Source organism: Sturnus vulgaris, chromosome 5 (assembly GCF_052056855.1).
Source record: "Sturnus vulgaris isolate bStuVul1 chromosome 5, bStuVul1.hap1, whole genome shotgun sequence".
NCBI classification, from domain to species: domain Eukaryota; kingdom Metazoa; phylum Chordata; class Aves; order Passeriformes; family Sturnidae; genus Sturnus; species Sturnus vulgaris.
The window spans coordinates 68,450,294-68,464,301 of record NC_142247.1 but is presented as its reverse complement, the minus strand read 5'-3'; the positions used below and the strand labels follow the sequence as shown (position 1 = coordinate 68,464,301).

The following is a 14,008-nucleotide window of genomic DNA, read 5'->3' as shown; positions in this document are numbered from 1 at the left end:
GGAATTAAATTGTTTTGTGACTAGTCTCACCCAAATCAAACCAGACTGGTTTTATGAGATTGCATCAAAAAAAGAGCAGAACAGACAGACAAGGCAGGAGAGTAAATTACAGCTGAGAAAAGCCAGATGTGCCATAGTGAAGCCTGGAACATCTGGCAGAGGCAGCTCTGGGGTTAAATTCCTCAGGGGAAGGCCTTGGGGAAAAGGCTGGTCCCTTGTCTGTTGGTAAGGTCCAGGCATGGTGATGTCCTCAGAAGTTGTTGTGTGGGCATTGTGGGGAGAACAGCATCCCGTAAATTTTTAGTGTAGCCCTACATTTCAGTTCAGGGTGCTGCAAAAGGACTTGCACAGGAACATTAGTGTTGTACGAATTCCAACAAGCCAGCTGGATTGTGGGAAGTACCAATTTTGTGATAAGTTGATTTACAAATCCTTAGTTTTGTTTAATCTCTTTAAAAAAATAAATAGACATTATCGCTCTATATTATTAGCTTGTTTAATGTACTGTAACCATCACTTTTATAAAATCCTTGCTTCCAGATATTTGGGTTATCTGAAATGTAGCTCTGTAATGAGAGGTGACACTGATTATATATTGGTATAAATTTTTACTTGCTCACTATTCAACACTTACTAGGGAATGAGCCTTTCTGTTACAGCTGTACATGTAAACCCAGCCAATTAATTTTCCAAAGGCCAAGAATTTAGCTGTTCCAGGGGGACACAGGTTCACTGATGCCCAGTGGGGTGAGATGCCCAGCTGAAGCCAGCAGCCAGAGCCCATCAGCAGCTCCAAGCAGTCCCCAGCCCCAGCAAAGAGCTGTGCCTTGTGTTACAAGGTAGACCAAGAGCACTAAACTGAATGTAGGGAATAATGTTTCTGCACTTTTTTGAGAAAGTGCTGTGTTATCTCAAGGTGGAGAGGACAAGAAGGCCAGGTACTCACCCTCATCTCTTTGGATGTTACATGAAGGATGGTGCACTCTGCACCGCTTCTGAGTTTTCATCAATAGTTAGACTTGGGATCAATTGGTATCAAGAGTTGGGGGGCAAACTGCAAAGTCCAGGAGGCACAAAATCCATTTTGCATGCCTCCTTTCATGGGTTCCTGTTTGGGAGAAGGCATGTATGGATAATCTCTTGTTTCCAAGGTAACACCAACTTGTTGATACAATGGCTGTGAACCATTGAAGTATCTTATATTTTTGTTTACATTTCTGCCCTGATTATTATTAGATTCCTTGGTGGGTTTTTCAGCTTCTCATTTTAGTGTGTTTCTCCTAAACAGTTTCTCCTAAGTTTTCCTCACTTTTGAACTTGGGTTCTGTGAAGTAGAAGGGATTCTGATCAAGCAGCTTTGAGAAAGCCCCATTTAGATTGCAAAAAAAAGAAGGGGTAAAATCTGGGCCACTCAAAGATCAGTATCATGAGCACAACCAATCTTAAATCTGTATGCCCTTCTCCCTGGGTCGTTGCTTGCTAAGTGGACTCTAGCTAATACTTCCCAAGGATTATTTTGTGGTGTGGACAGCATTTTCATTACCAGCCTTTCAAGCACTCCTTGCTATAATATGGAAAATTCACATTACAGCCCCTGAGTGTCTCGCAGCACCTCTGTGGGAGAAGGTTTTTGAAGGCAGACCAAGGCTCCCTGTTTATGTTTGTCCTTGAGTGCATCTACTTTTACTATGCTTGTTAGCAGGCCAGCTTGAAGGATAAATATCACACCTCATTTACTCTGTCAAAGATATGGGCAAGTAAAGGTCTCAGTGTGTGTGCTGGAGTTGGAGAGAAGGGAGGTTAGGAGGCAGCTGTCCATGTCTGCTTGACACTTCATTTGTTCCTGCCAGTCCCCCCGGGAGCACTTCCCAGGGTTACGTAGCTGCTGGTGAATCTGCCTGGTGTGTTCACAGGGAAATGAGATCTCTGGCTTTGGTTTCACCACCTTGTTCTCACATATATTGTATACAAGCCATCACAGAACTGTTCAAACTGACACAATCCTCTTAGTGCAAGGTAGACCAGAAACTCGGGTTGGAGATTCCTGGAATCGACAACACAGAATTTCATGTGCTGTCTCAAGGGGTTATATTGTTCCTTAGAAAGGACTGGGCTGGGCTATTTTTTCTTTATTTATTTTCACAAAATGCAAGATATTTCAGCCTAGTGCCTCTAAGTTTGGCAAAATTGTGGACAACTCCTTGCTGTCTTTCACTCCCAGCAGTATAACTCAGCTTTGGTGTGAGGTGGTTTCTGGTGCAGCTGCAAAGTCAAGTACAAATGTAGACAATTGTTGCCTCTCCTGTGATGACTCTGCCAAAATTTTGCAGGCACTGTAGAAATATACTGAAGAACATTTATTGTGTTTCCATGAGGATGAAGTGCTTTCCAACTAAGAAAAAAACCCCTCCACCCCAAGACTGGATTTCCTATAGTGCCGTAAGACCTTAAGTACACAGGCAACAAAGACAAAAACTAAAATGAAACTCTGAAAGTTTCATTCATTCTGGATGCTGCTTGAGATTTCCCCAGAGGATATTGTAAAGACAGGGGAAAATAAATTGCTTTCAGAAATAGTTTTTTTGAACTTTATTTTAGTTTAATAGTAAGCTCTCTAAATGAGCAGTTGTAGGATTTTTGGTTGCTGTTGGTGCCATTTGGTAAGAATTACCCTACTGTATCTAACAAGCTATCTGCCTTATTTCACCTGACAGTATGGGTAAAGATCTTGATAATCTGTTGTGGTAATATCAGCTACTAATGTTTCATTAGCATAATCAGCCTCTTTGGGTATTGATGATTCATTTTCTGCATGATGGAAAATCATGCATAAAAGTAGATTTACATTAACACTTGGAATCTTAGAATCATTTAGGTTGGAAAAGGCCTCAAAGATCATTGAGTCGGACCATTAACCTGTCACTGCCAATCCCACCGTGTCCCCAGTTACCACATCTACACATCTTCTAAGTAACTTCAGAGATGGAGACTCCACCACTTCCCTGTACAGTCTGTTCCTGTGCTTGACAACCCTTTCAGTGAATAATTTTTTCCTAATAATCTAATCTAAACGTCTTTTCCACCTGAATTTTGCGGGTCCATTTGCAAACGCTGTTTCTGACTGTGCTGTCTGGGTAGATCAGAGCAGATTTCCAAGGCTTGACTGATTTAATCTCTATTGTTTACCTGCATTGAAGTGTGAAGCATCAGAGTTTGGTTTCCCTGAGATTTTTTGTAACCTGTACTAGTCAAAGCCACAGGATCTGGGGCTGTTGCTTCTCCAGAAGAATATGGGACCATATTAAAAATAGATTAAGGCAGTAATATCCTTCTTCTTCTTTATTCATCCATATTTCCTTAAAATATGTAGGAACTTAATATTTTTGCTACCTCTACTCTTCTGGCAAAGTTGGTTGAAGTTCACCCAATGGGTCAGAAATTACTGAGGGCTGGCAAGTTGGGATGGAGAGTCACTGCCTCACTGCCTTTGGAAAACAGGCTAAAAATGGGTCTAAAAGGCATCTCTAAAACATGTAGAGCAGCCCAGTGTAGTGTGTAGAGAGCTAAGTAATGGTCAAAGCTAAAGACCCACCTCTGAGTTTCATTGCAATTTTTTGCCGAGTCAAGAATATTAACAGATCCAGAGGAATTCCTGTCAGTACTAGATCTAGTTAAAGAAAGTGAAAATCCTGGTGCATGTCTGGTAAACTCTTCCACCTCTTTGGAGCACCTGTGATCTGATCCCCTTGGCAGGACTGCTTTACCTAGATCCTGTCAGCTGCTGTTTCTGGTTTTTCAAAGAAACCAGAGTATTTTCCCTGTGTGATGTCTTTTGAGGCTTTGGCATCTCTGCTGAGAGCAAGTTTTTAGGGTAAATATCCTGTTTGACCCAACCTGAAGTACTTTTTCTTACCTTTGAAAAAAAACCTCAGCCTAAGCTGAGCTGAAAACCCCAACCCTGAAGTTTTTCCAGCTTGGTCTCTTAATTCTGATGAATTATTCAGATGATTTCTGTCACAGAAAAGTTGAGATGACAGAGGCTCCTTCCTGCTGGGTGCAAGTCACGCACTGAGGAAAGCTCTGCCCACAAGTTCGCAGGCTCAGAATCCCAGTGTCCCATTCCTGCTGTTTATCAGCTCTACCCTGCCAGACACAAGCACCTTAGAACCCTGCAATGCCTTGGGAGGCAGCTCAAGCAGGCAGGTACTCACCAGTGTAAACCTGCACAAGTTTCTGTTATTACCAGAACCACTCTGCTTGTGATTTTGCCTTTCAACTGTATGTTTTGCTAATAAGTAAGAGAGACCACTCTGCTTGTGATTTTGCCTTTCAAGTGTGTGTTTTGCAAGTAAGTAAGCAGAGTGCTAAGCTGTGATTAAGTGCTGAATTCACTTTGTTTTTTGAAAGCCCAGTGCCTGAGTGCACTCTGAGAGCAGCCGAGCATGAGCTGTGTATGTAAGTGACATTTCAATGAAAATATTCGGCCTCCAAGAAAAACAGCAGACAATGGAAGGAAGTGTTGTGTTTGCCAGGTTCCTTATGGAGTCTAGCAAGGGCAAAACAGCGATCTGCACGCCAAGCCAGTATCACATCAGGATGCTAATTAAAGCAAAACACAGATCTGCCATACCACATTTCTTAGGTGAGGCTTATTCCCCTGCTTGGGGTGGGGGGTGTATGCTTTATGTAAAAGACAGAAGGAAATCTCTCTGCATTCACATTGGAATTTATATCATAGAACTAAAGAATGATTTTGTTTGGAAGGGACTTTAAAGATCATTCAGTTCCAACCCCCTCCCCTGGGCAGGGACACCTTACACTAGACCAGGCTGCTCCAAGCCCCATCCAACCTGGCCTTAAAGATTTCCAGGGATAAGATATCCACAACTTCTCTGGTCAGCCTGTTCCAGGGCCTTACCAATGGATAATAAAAGCATACTGGGTTCTTCAGGAGCAGAAAGGTAGCAGTTATTGATCCAGCATCAATTTAACGTATTTTCCTTTGTGGAAAAAAAGATTGTTCCATCAGTTGGGTTACACTGGTCAGTGCTAAATACAAAGGAGGAGCTGCCCTTTTCCAGTGGCAAAGAGGTTATAAGGTGACTAGAAGAGATTAATGTCAGGGTAGAGATCAGGGCATGGGCAAATTTACTGGTAATAGATTATTAGACCACAGATTGACCACCAGAATGGCTTTTAGACACCTGTAATTGTGTGGTTCTATGTGATCCTGAAAGTGTGAGTGTGCTCACTGGCTAGTCCTAGCTGCCCTCCACACTTTTCATTTTTCTTCTTCCTTTTTTTTCTGGCTATAGCAGAACTTTTGGTAACTCCTAGTCCCCATGGCTCCTCCAAACACAGCACCTTTTCCTGAGCAGCAGTCCCTCCTTGTGCTTCAGCTGAGGCTAGGACCAGGCATGTTAGAGTCCTGGGCAGCAGCCCAGCCTTCCTACAGCAACAGAGGAATGGTGAGAGTCTTCTTTACCTTGGAGACTACAAAAAACTTTCTCATTATAACTTCCAAGACCACTTAGAATATTCTGTCACCTTCAATAGTCGGAGACAATTGTCAACATCCTTGTTCCAAAGCTTGCACTTGTTATTGTTACCTTAGTCAAAACATCCCGGTAACAACTTATTAGCAAGGCAACACTGATGGTTTGGGGTTATTTTTTTCAATTGAAGTGACATGCTACTTCTGATGGAGAGTGATTATCTTTTTTTCCCTATAGCCTTGAGAACAAAGAGATAATGGAGAAAAATTTTCTCATTTTTGTTGAACAGACAGCATTATAACATTGTTGGCTTTTACAGAAATGTGAACAGTTCAGATGAAAATGGATTTGATTTTTTTTTTTAAGGTATCTATTGTTGCAAAACTGCTATTGTTAATAAAGAAAATGAGATTTGGCCAAAATTCAAAATAAAACTTGTTCTAATGTATCTTTAAAGTTACAGAAAGATTTGAAGGTTTCATAAATCTGCTTGTTTTCCTATGTTGCTGATTACAATAAACAAGTACTTTCTGAGAGTTATTTGGTGTAATGTTTACTCCCCAGCAAGGGCTGGTACCAAGTCCTTAGGGTGACAGTATGTGCCTTGATTTATTTTTTTTTTAATAGCCATAGGTTTTGGCAGCATCAACTTGAGTTCCTCCTTCAGCCCTGCAGCAGCTGCCTCACTAAGTCCCCGTTTAGGGCTCTCTTGCAGCTGGGCCTGGGGGTGTACGTGCCTGTGTTGTATAGCTTGGTCTGGAATAGGCAATTGATGGGGCAGCCATACATACCTGCCAGTAATCCTGTATAATATCACTGCTTTTCTGAGAGCAGGAGTGAGGCTTTTCTCTCCAAACAGCAGGAAGGTGGCTATTTAGAGCCCTAGCAATTTTCTTTCCATTTTGTTGGCTTTGGATAAGCATCTCCTTCCTTTTATGCTTTGCCCAGAAGTTTCATTGCTGGTTACTTGATGTTCACATAGTCATTGAATGAGTCTTTTAGATTTAGTTCTGCTTCTCTCAGCTCCTGGTAATTTACACTGTGGTGCACCAAAGTCAATTAAGTAGCTGGTGTTTAATTCAGATGGAAGGGGCTATGCAGCAAAGGCATATAATAAATGTTAAATCCGTATATGCCACAGTGTGAGAATTCATTATGATACAGTAGGATCTCTCTCAGGCATGATGTGGAGTCATTCTGATTAAATGGTTACACTTATTTAAACAGAAAAAGCCTTTCATAACAACCTGCAAAGCTTTGAAGTGAAATAACACAGTGTTGAATCAAGATGCAGAATGAACGTGGGCGTTCCCAGGTCCATTCTTTTACATGGAAAACATTATTAAAGGTTTTCTTCTGGAGGGAGAATGTACAGGCTGTGGTGAAGGGGACAGCAGGAAGCTGATGAGTGTTACATGTCAGTGTGTTCCAAAAGATACTCCATGATTTTGTGGCAGAAAAACAGGCTCAATTTCCCAAGCACGCTCATGTTTTAGCCTCCAGCCTATGCTCTAGGTTGTACAGGCAGGTAGGTGACCCTGGTGAAGAGTCTGTAAGTGACTCCAGAGTCAGTGCTGGGCTAACTGGCACTGTACACTTGCATTGTATTATAGCAGGTGATGATGGAGCATCACCATCCCATTCATATTCACGCTGAAAGGAAAGATCTCTCACTACACGTTTTGTCTGAATTGCCCCAAAAATTCTACATAGGGTGTATTTTTAAAGCCAGGTTGGTTAATATAAATTTCTGTGGCTGGGTAGGGAGTCAAGACTTTAAACAGGAGAGTATAAAACCTAGAATTTTTAGAGGAAATACACGTTGCTGTTTGAAATCCTGATATGATTTCTTTTTGCAGTACTGTGGTTACCTCCTCTTACAGAAACCATTTTCATAGGACTGCAGAAGTACTTGCCATAGGTTTCTGCTTTAAACATTCTCCTTGGAAAATTATTCAGTGGAAAATGAACGTGGAGGATTTTGTGGTTTTCTTTTTCTTTTTTCCCTGAAACAGTGGTTAGGTCTGCTGTAGCCAAACTTTTACTTTTTCCAGCATTTTATAGAAAAAGAAAATACTGTTGCTAGTGAAGCCTTTCTTTGATGCATTTATAGAACATGTGCTCATTTCATTCTGATTCATGCCACATGGTTATATCTTAGCCTGTAAAAGCAATTTTTTCTCTTAAATTGGAGGAAAAGTGTGTTCAGAGACCCAAATATTTATGTCATCTTTTCCCTTCTCCAAGACAAAATTCCCATTTGGGGTGGTGTGATCTTGGCTTTAGCTGTAAAAGGCTTTCTCTACGGTTTCTGAAGATGGTTTGGAGGAGTTTGGTGTTTATTCTGACTGATTATTCTGTTGGCAAGGAGCATTTAACCACTCTGTAATTGTATTTTCTTCATCCCTCATTGATGATACTCTAAGGAGCACAGATATCCTTGAGTGAGACGTAGTGGAGCCTTTAAATGTCCAGATGTCCCTGAGGAAAGAAGATACAATTCTCCAAAATGCATTGTAAAGAAAGAGTCAGAAATACTGTTTGAAATCCACTGAAAGAAAGCTGAGATTTTAAGACCTACATTAGCATAAACAGAGACAGCATTATTAAAAACTGTGCTTGGCATCCATAATATGAAAAATCAGGTAGAAAATTAAACTTCATGCAACTATTTTTCTCTGCCTTAGGGTTTTTGCAATGAAAAAAATTCTGTGAGTCTCTTGCAGCTACAGAAAAGGGGTTTTCCTTTAGGGGAAAACAGAGCTAAGCATCCATTCTGCCATGGATGTGATGCTCCTTGTTGTGACGGTGATGTCAGATATACTCAGTCCTAAAGTGCATGGCCACCCTGCTGCAAGACATTACCCAGTGTCATGGGACAGGAGAGGTGTAACCATAATTAAGCAATGCTGAACAGAGAAGAGAGAAATTACCTTGCTCTGATTGCTCACCAGGAGCAATATATCTGCAGGAATATTTATCTCACTGCAGCCCAGGGTCTTTCCTGTCCATTAAGGCTTGTTTTCCTGTAAGCAGGACCACTTTCAAAGTGCTTCTGACATTTTGCTTCTTGGGGCTGAAAACTCCCTGCCAGAAACTTTTAAATCTGCTCTTTTCAGATGCTTTTGAAGATGGATTTGCTGTAGAGAGGTTTTGCTTCCCATTGGTGCTGTCCTGCCTTGTCTGAAGGGTGGCAAGGGAAATGTAGGTTTGCTCTCTGTCACCAAGGATTGTGTCACCAGATGAAATGCATTTTTAAAAGGCAAATTTCCTAGAGAAAGGCATTTTATTTTGCACTCTCTTCCTCCACAGCTTAACATGGTTTCAGCTGGATTCTCTTTCCTTGCTATTGACATGTGACTGCAGTCAGGAGAGCCACGGCAGCTCCTAGAAACAGCAAGTGGGAACATTTTGGGGAAAGAGCATTCCTCTGATGTGTATGGACTTTTATTTTATAATGGAATGGGAGTAAGGAGTGTTGGTGACATGTGCTGGAGTGCTCATGCCTGCAGACAGGAGCAGGCAGGGTTGCTGCTGGAAACGATTCACACCAAGATGGAGAGAGGTGCTTTTGAACAGTGTCTCTAATCCTGGTCCCACCTGAGCTAAATTAACTAAAGAAATGTGCTGCTACATTCATGACTGTGTATGTTTGAAAGCTTAGAGCAAAAAGGCAACAGTTTGCACAACACCACAGGTAAAAAAGTGGGAAGGAAAGGAAAAAAACCTGATGAGTTGATGTCTGTTCTTGGCTGAAGGTCTAGAGCTTCTCCCTTGCCTGACTTTCTTTGCAACATGCTGTGAAATGTGGCCAGGTGACAGTCACATAATAGATTTTCATCTGTGGCTGAGCTCTCCTGAGCACATACCTGTTCTCAGTCCATTCCACTTGGTCTTCATCCAAGGAGTTCTTCCTGCACAAGGGGTTTTGCTAAAGGTTTCCCTGGTCACACAGTTGGACATACTGCTCCCCAAAACTGCAGCAACACGGTGTGCCAGAGACATTGGAAGCTCTTCTTGTTACTTGTCTCATGTTCTGCTCTATGTCACCTAAAGCCAGTCTGTACATACAAGCCCTTGGGTGCTGGTGGGAGGCAGGCACAGGTATATTTTAGTGCTTGGTGTGTGGCAGCCTCTGGCAAGGCAAATGGCATAAAGGTGTGCCTCTGCCATTGTGAAGGACCACTCAAACCCCTGTGGGCCTTAATGAGTCAGGAAGGATTGTTTAGCTCTAAGTTCTGGTGTGTAGCTCCTGGCATAGCCCTTGGAACAGGGGCTCCCAATGCAACCCCAGGGACGATGGCAGAGGAGGCAGCTCATGGCTCAAAAGAGGAGGAGGGGAAAGCACAGTCTGAGCCATATGGAAGAGAAAGTAGAACCAGACACAGCATCTCAGTGGTAGGTGCTCATTAGGCTGTCTCTGATGTGCTGGGAAGACTGAGTTTATCCTGCTAAAGGAATTCTAATATTCTCTAAGCTGAAAAATGTAGCAGAATGGGTAAAGGACAGGTCTTTTCATCTATGGAAAAATATTCTGGCCTATTTACCAACAGAAACCAGTGGCTGATGCTCTTGAAGTCTTGTGAGGATGTTTCTTGTGGTTAGAGCACACAGATCTGAATATGTGGAGTTCTTGTCTTACTCTGTCATTGATTTACATTGTGGTTCAGATTACTTTGTCTTTTAATTTCCCTGCTTGCAGAAAGAGAATGCCTTCCTAATTAATTCTGGGTAAGATTAATTGGGTTTTTGTTTGTTGGGGTTTTTTTCCTTGAGTCAGTGCTGCTCTTCATGGAGTAAGTTGCTAAAAGAAATGAGTACTGAAGTCTGGCCTCTGGTGTTCACTGAGGAGCACTGTGGTCCATCTGTGTAAAAGTGAATGGACTTGTTTGCTAGGACCTATTGAGTGTTTTGAAAAACATATTCAGGAATGCCTTAATCCCACACTCTGCAGTGGCTGTGCAGTGGATTTATCCCTCCATCCCATCCGTGCCTGTGCAGAAACCTACAGTGAACAGAACCCAGGCTGTCTGGTGACTCAGTGTAACAGCATGACTGGTGATGGCCATCATCATTGCATAGATTTATTTATCCTTATGATGTAGGTATGTGGAAATCTCAAGCAGCAGATGTAGGACATCCAGAGTTTAAAATCCACTTACATAAAGCCAGGATTTCACCTACTGTGCATAGATGTGGGGGCAGCCAAATGCATCATGCCATCAATGGAGGGAAAGAGTCATCAGTTAAAACTTGGTAAGAAAGAGCTATAAAACAGCAGCTTAAACCCAGGCTGGGTAGAAACTGAGCAGTAGTATCCTGAATTTTAATATCCATTTCTTTGTTCTGCAGGGAGATGGAAGTGGTTATTACAGATATGGGATGTAGGAGCAATGTGCCAAAGCACGTGGTACAGGGGGCTCCAGCACCTCTGCTCGTGCTCCCCCTGTGCAGTGTGACTGGATCTCTGTGGAGGCAAGGTGTGGTGGGTGATTTGGGAGTCCCCAGTGTGCCTGGGTGCCCTCCAGCTCAGAAGGAAAGTCATACTTGTGTCTCATCCCCATCTCTCTCTTTGTACATGGAAAGGAATAAGCACAAAGTGAAGGATGTCTCAGGGTGCATTACAAGAACAAGTAAGATAACTAGTTTGCAGTTTTATGTTTGAAATACCTATTGTCCTAAATAATAAACACAGGAAAGGGCATTTGGAGGAGGGTGCTTGGGGGCATAAGATTACACTTTATACACCAAACCTGCTGTGAAAATTGTCTGGGTGTGCTTGAGCATCATTTACCCACTCTGGGGGTGGATATGGACAATCTTTTTGACTCCTATTTCTACCAGTAAATACAAAAGGAGTGTATGGGTGCTGTCCACTGAGCTGTGTGCAGGTACTGGCCAGGAGGATGCTGGCTCAGGGTGAACCAGCTCAGGGGAGCGTGCCATCAGCCCTGTCAGTGTGGGCAATTGTGGGGCAGTGTCCCTGTTTCTGTTCAGGGACAGACCAGACACAGCCTCCAGGCCCCTGCTCTTCCTTTGGGAAGTGAAAATAATAGCCTTTGCTGCCATATGTGGATGCTGTGAGTATAAATGTGTTAAACTCTATGAAGTTTTGAGATAATAATATCAGTTTAGGCATGTAAGTGCCTCAGATAAATATATTGTGCAAACACCAAGAGGATTAAAGTACAACTTCTGGCACAGTGATATTGCTTAAAGGCTGGTTTAGTTCCATTTCAAAGGATTTCTCAAAATAAGTAGTCTGAATCCTGCTCCCTCTCTGCAAAAAATATGGGCACTGTCACCAAAAAGCCATTAAAAAAGAAAAGCAAAGCATCTAAAAGCTTTCTCCAGGATTGAAATTTTAGATTTCAGAGTGGGAACAACTCCATTTATCCATTAAGTGCTGGTCTGGCACCACTCTCCATCACCCTGTGGCACAAATCACCAAGAGTGATTCTGTCATGCTCTTTTCAGAGCTTTCTGACACAACTCAAACTTCAGCCTATCCACAGCCTCACCACTGGCAGTAACACAAGGATCCCAGGAGTGGTTTACAGAGTCACATTCTGCCACCTAATTCCCACCTGTGTATGCTAGCCCTTACTTAGCACAGGTATCTCTGCTTGGTGATTCAGTCATTCCCAAGGGCAGGACAAGGAGGAGAAGAAATGGGAGAGGGAACCCCAGCTAGCTGCAGGAGAATTGGCTCCATGGCAGGGGAATTGCCTCTGGGTTTGAGACACTGTCTGGTGTACCCTCAGTCATGTGTGCACCACACCATGTGGCTGTGAATGCAAAATTTACTTCCTTGCTGTTTACTTAATCTACAGCCTCTTGGTAGTAAATTATATTCATTGCCTCCAGTTCCTGTTCTCTTTGAATAGCTATTTGCAAGGCAAAGAAAATATGTACTGGTTTTATTTTGTTTGGACTTTGAATGCATAAAATAGTCCCTTTTCTTTAGTCTGAAGATGCAAGTGCCCTTTAGAATGTGAATATTAGCATTGTGTTCGGATAAAAAACCATTTTCTTTCCAAAGCCTTACTTTTCATGTAATGGCTCATTTTAAAGAATTGGACATTCTTTGTGGATTTCAGAGAAATTCCTAAACCAAAATGTATCCTGCTTCCTTTCATCTTGAGTTCTTGCTCAGCAGATAGCATCAGATTCCAGGGTAGCTTAGTCTTGCAGTGTTAAGCTGTGAAGCCTTTGCCTTGTAGGACTCATTGGTTCAGAGAGGTGAAAAGCAAATACAGTTTCTTGTAAGGTTTTACTTCAGGCAATATGTTTGGAATTTCTTTTGACGATTCTAAAATTTTATTTTCTAGTAAATTGTAGAGTCATGGAAGGGTTGGAATCAGAAGGGACATTTTAAAAATTACCTAATCCAATCACCTCTGCCATTGAGCAGGGACGTGTTTCATTAGATGAAGTTGCTCAAACCTCCATCCAACCTGACCTTGAACACTTTCAGTCTCTTAATTACATGTCTGAATGTGTGGTGAGGACTTGGCCTTGGCTCCTGCAGAGAGACAATGTGATGGTGTCAGGCCACGCAGGGTGCTCCAGCCAGGCTTCTGCAGATGAATCATCTGAAGGGCTGTTTTTGAAGGATTGGGCTCTTGCATTTGATTCACTCTCCTTGGCAAGCTGAAAATAGTGTGCATTGTTCTCATAATCCCTAGCAACTTGAAAACTGCCATGAATTGAATACATTTTAATCTTTACATACAGCAAGGAAATAGGCTAATTCAGTTATTCCTGCAGTTCCTTAGCTAATGCTAATTAACTGTTGGCTTTGTATTTTTCCAGCACTTTTCTAAACATTTCCCTTATCATTTCAATGAGGGCTTTACAAATTTGAGACAAAGTGAATAGATTTATTTCTACCGTGTGCATTAGTAAGTCCAAGAAATATGTTAAAATATAACTGTCCAGGAATCAAAGACCCACTCCCACAATCTCATAAATCATAGATTACCAAGATTAGTAATCTCCTCAATATGATTTTTGCAGGGAAATTGTTAATAATCATGTTATAGAACAGAAACACACTAAGATGAGGTTGAGAAGTGATACTACACATTGGTGGAGTTGTAGGGACATACGGGACAGAGACCACAGACCCACCAGATAAAACAATTCTGCACCAAATTGATCTGAATGACTGGATTTCATCTTTGGCTATTCTGAGTACTGTCTTGAGCTGCACGTTCTTTATTTGATCTGAAATGCACTCCTCAGTTGATTTACAAGTAATTTGGTGGATGACTGATGTGTGGTCAGATAAATTGTTGAGAGCCCTGGGTAGGTAACTTCAGTCTCCTATCCTTGAAGGTATAAGTGTTGTAATACACGTAGGAAGATCATCTCTCAAATGACCAGGACAAGTGACCACAGATGTGCAGTGCAGAGGAAGCACCATACATCTGCATTAGGGTAAAATTTGGAAAAAACAAAGCAATGGCTGTTCTCTGGGTATAGTGACCCGGTACTTACTACCAGTTTTG

At 42.1% G+C, this 14,008-nt stretch overlaps 1 protein-coding gene across 3 annotated transcripts in view; it reads left to right on the top strand.

Annotated features, from left to right (window-relative positions):
• CAMK1D (calcium/calmodulin dependent protein kinase ID) overlaps positions 1-14,008 on the top strand; it is a 206,569-nt gene that overhangs the window by 125,380 nt on the left and 67,181 nt on the right. The window lies entirely within an intron of this gene.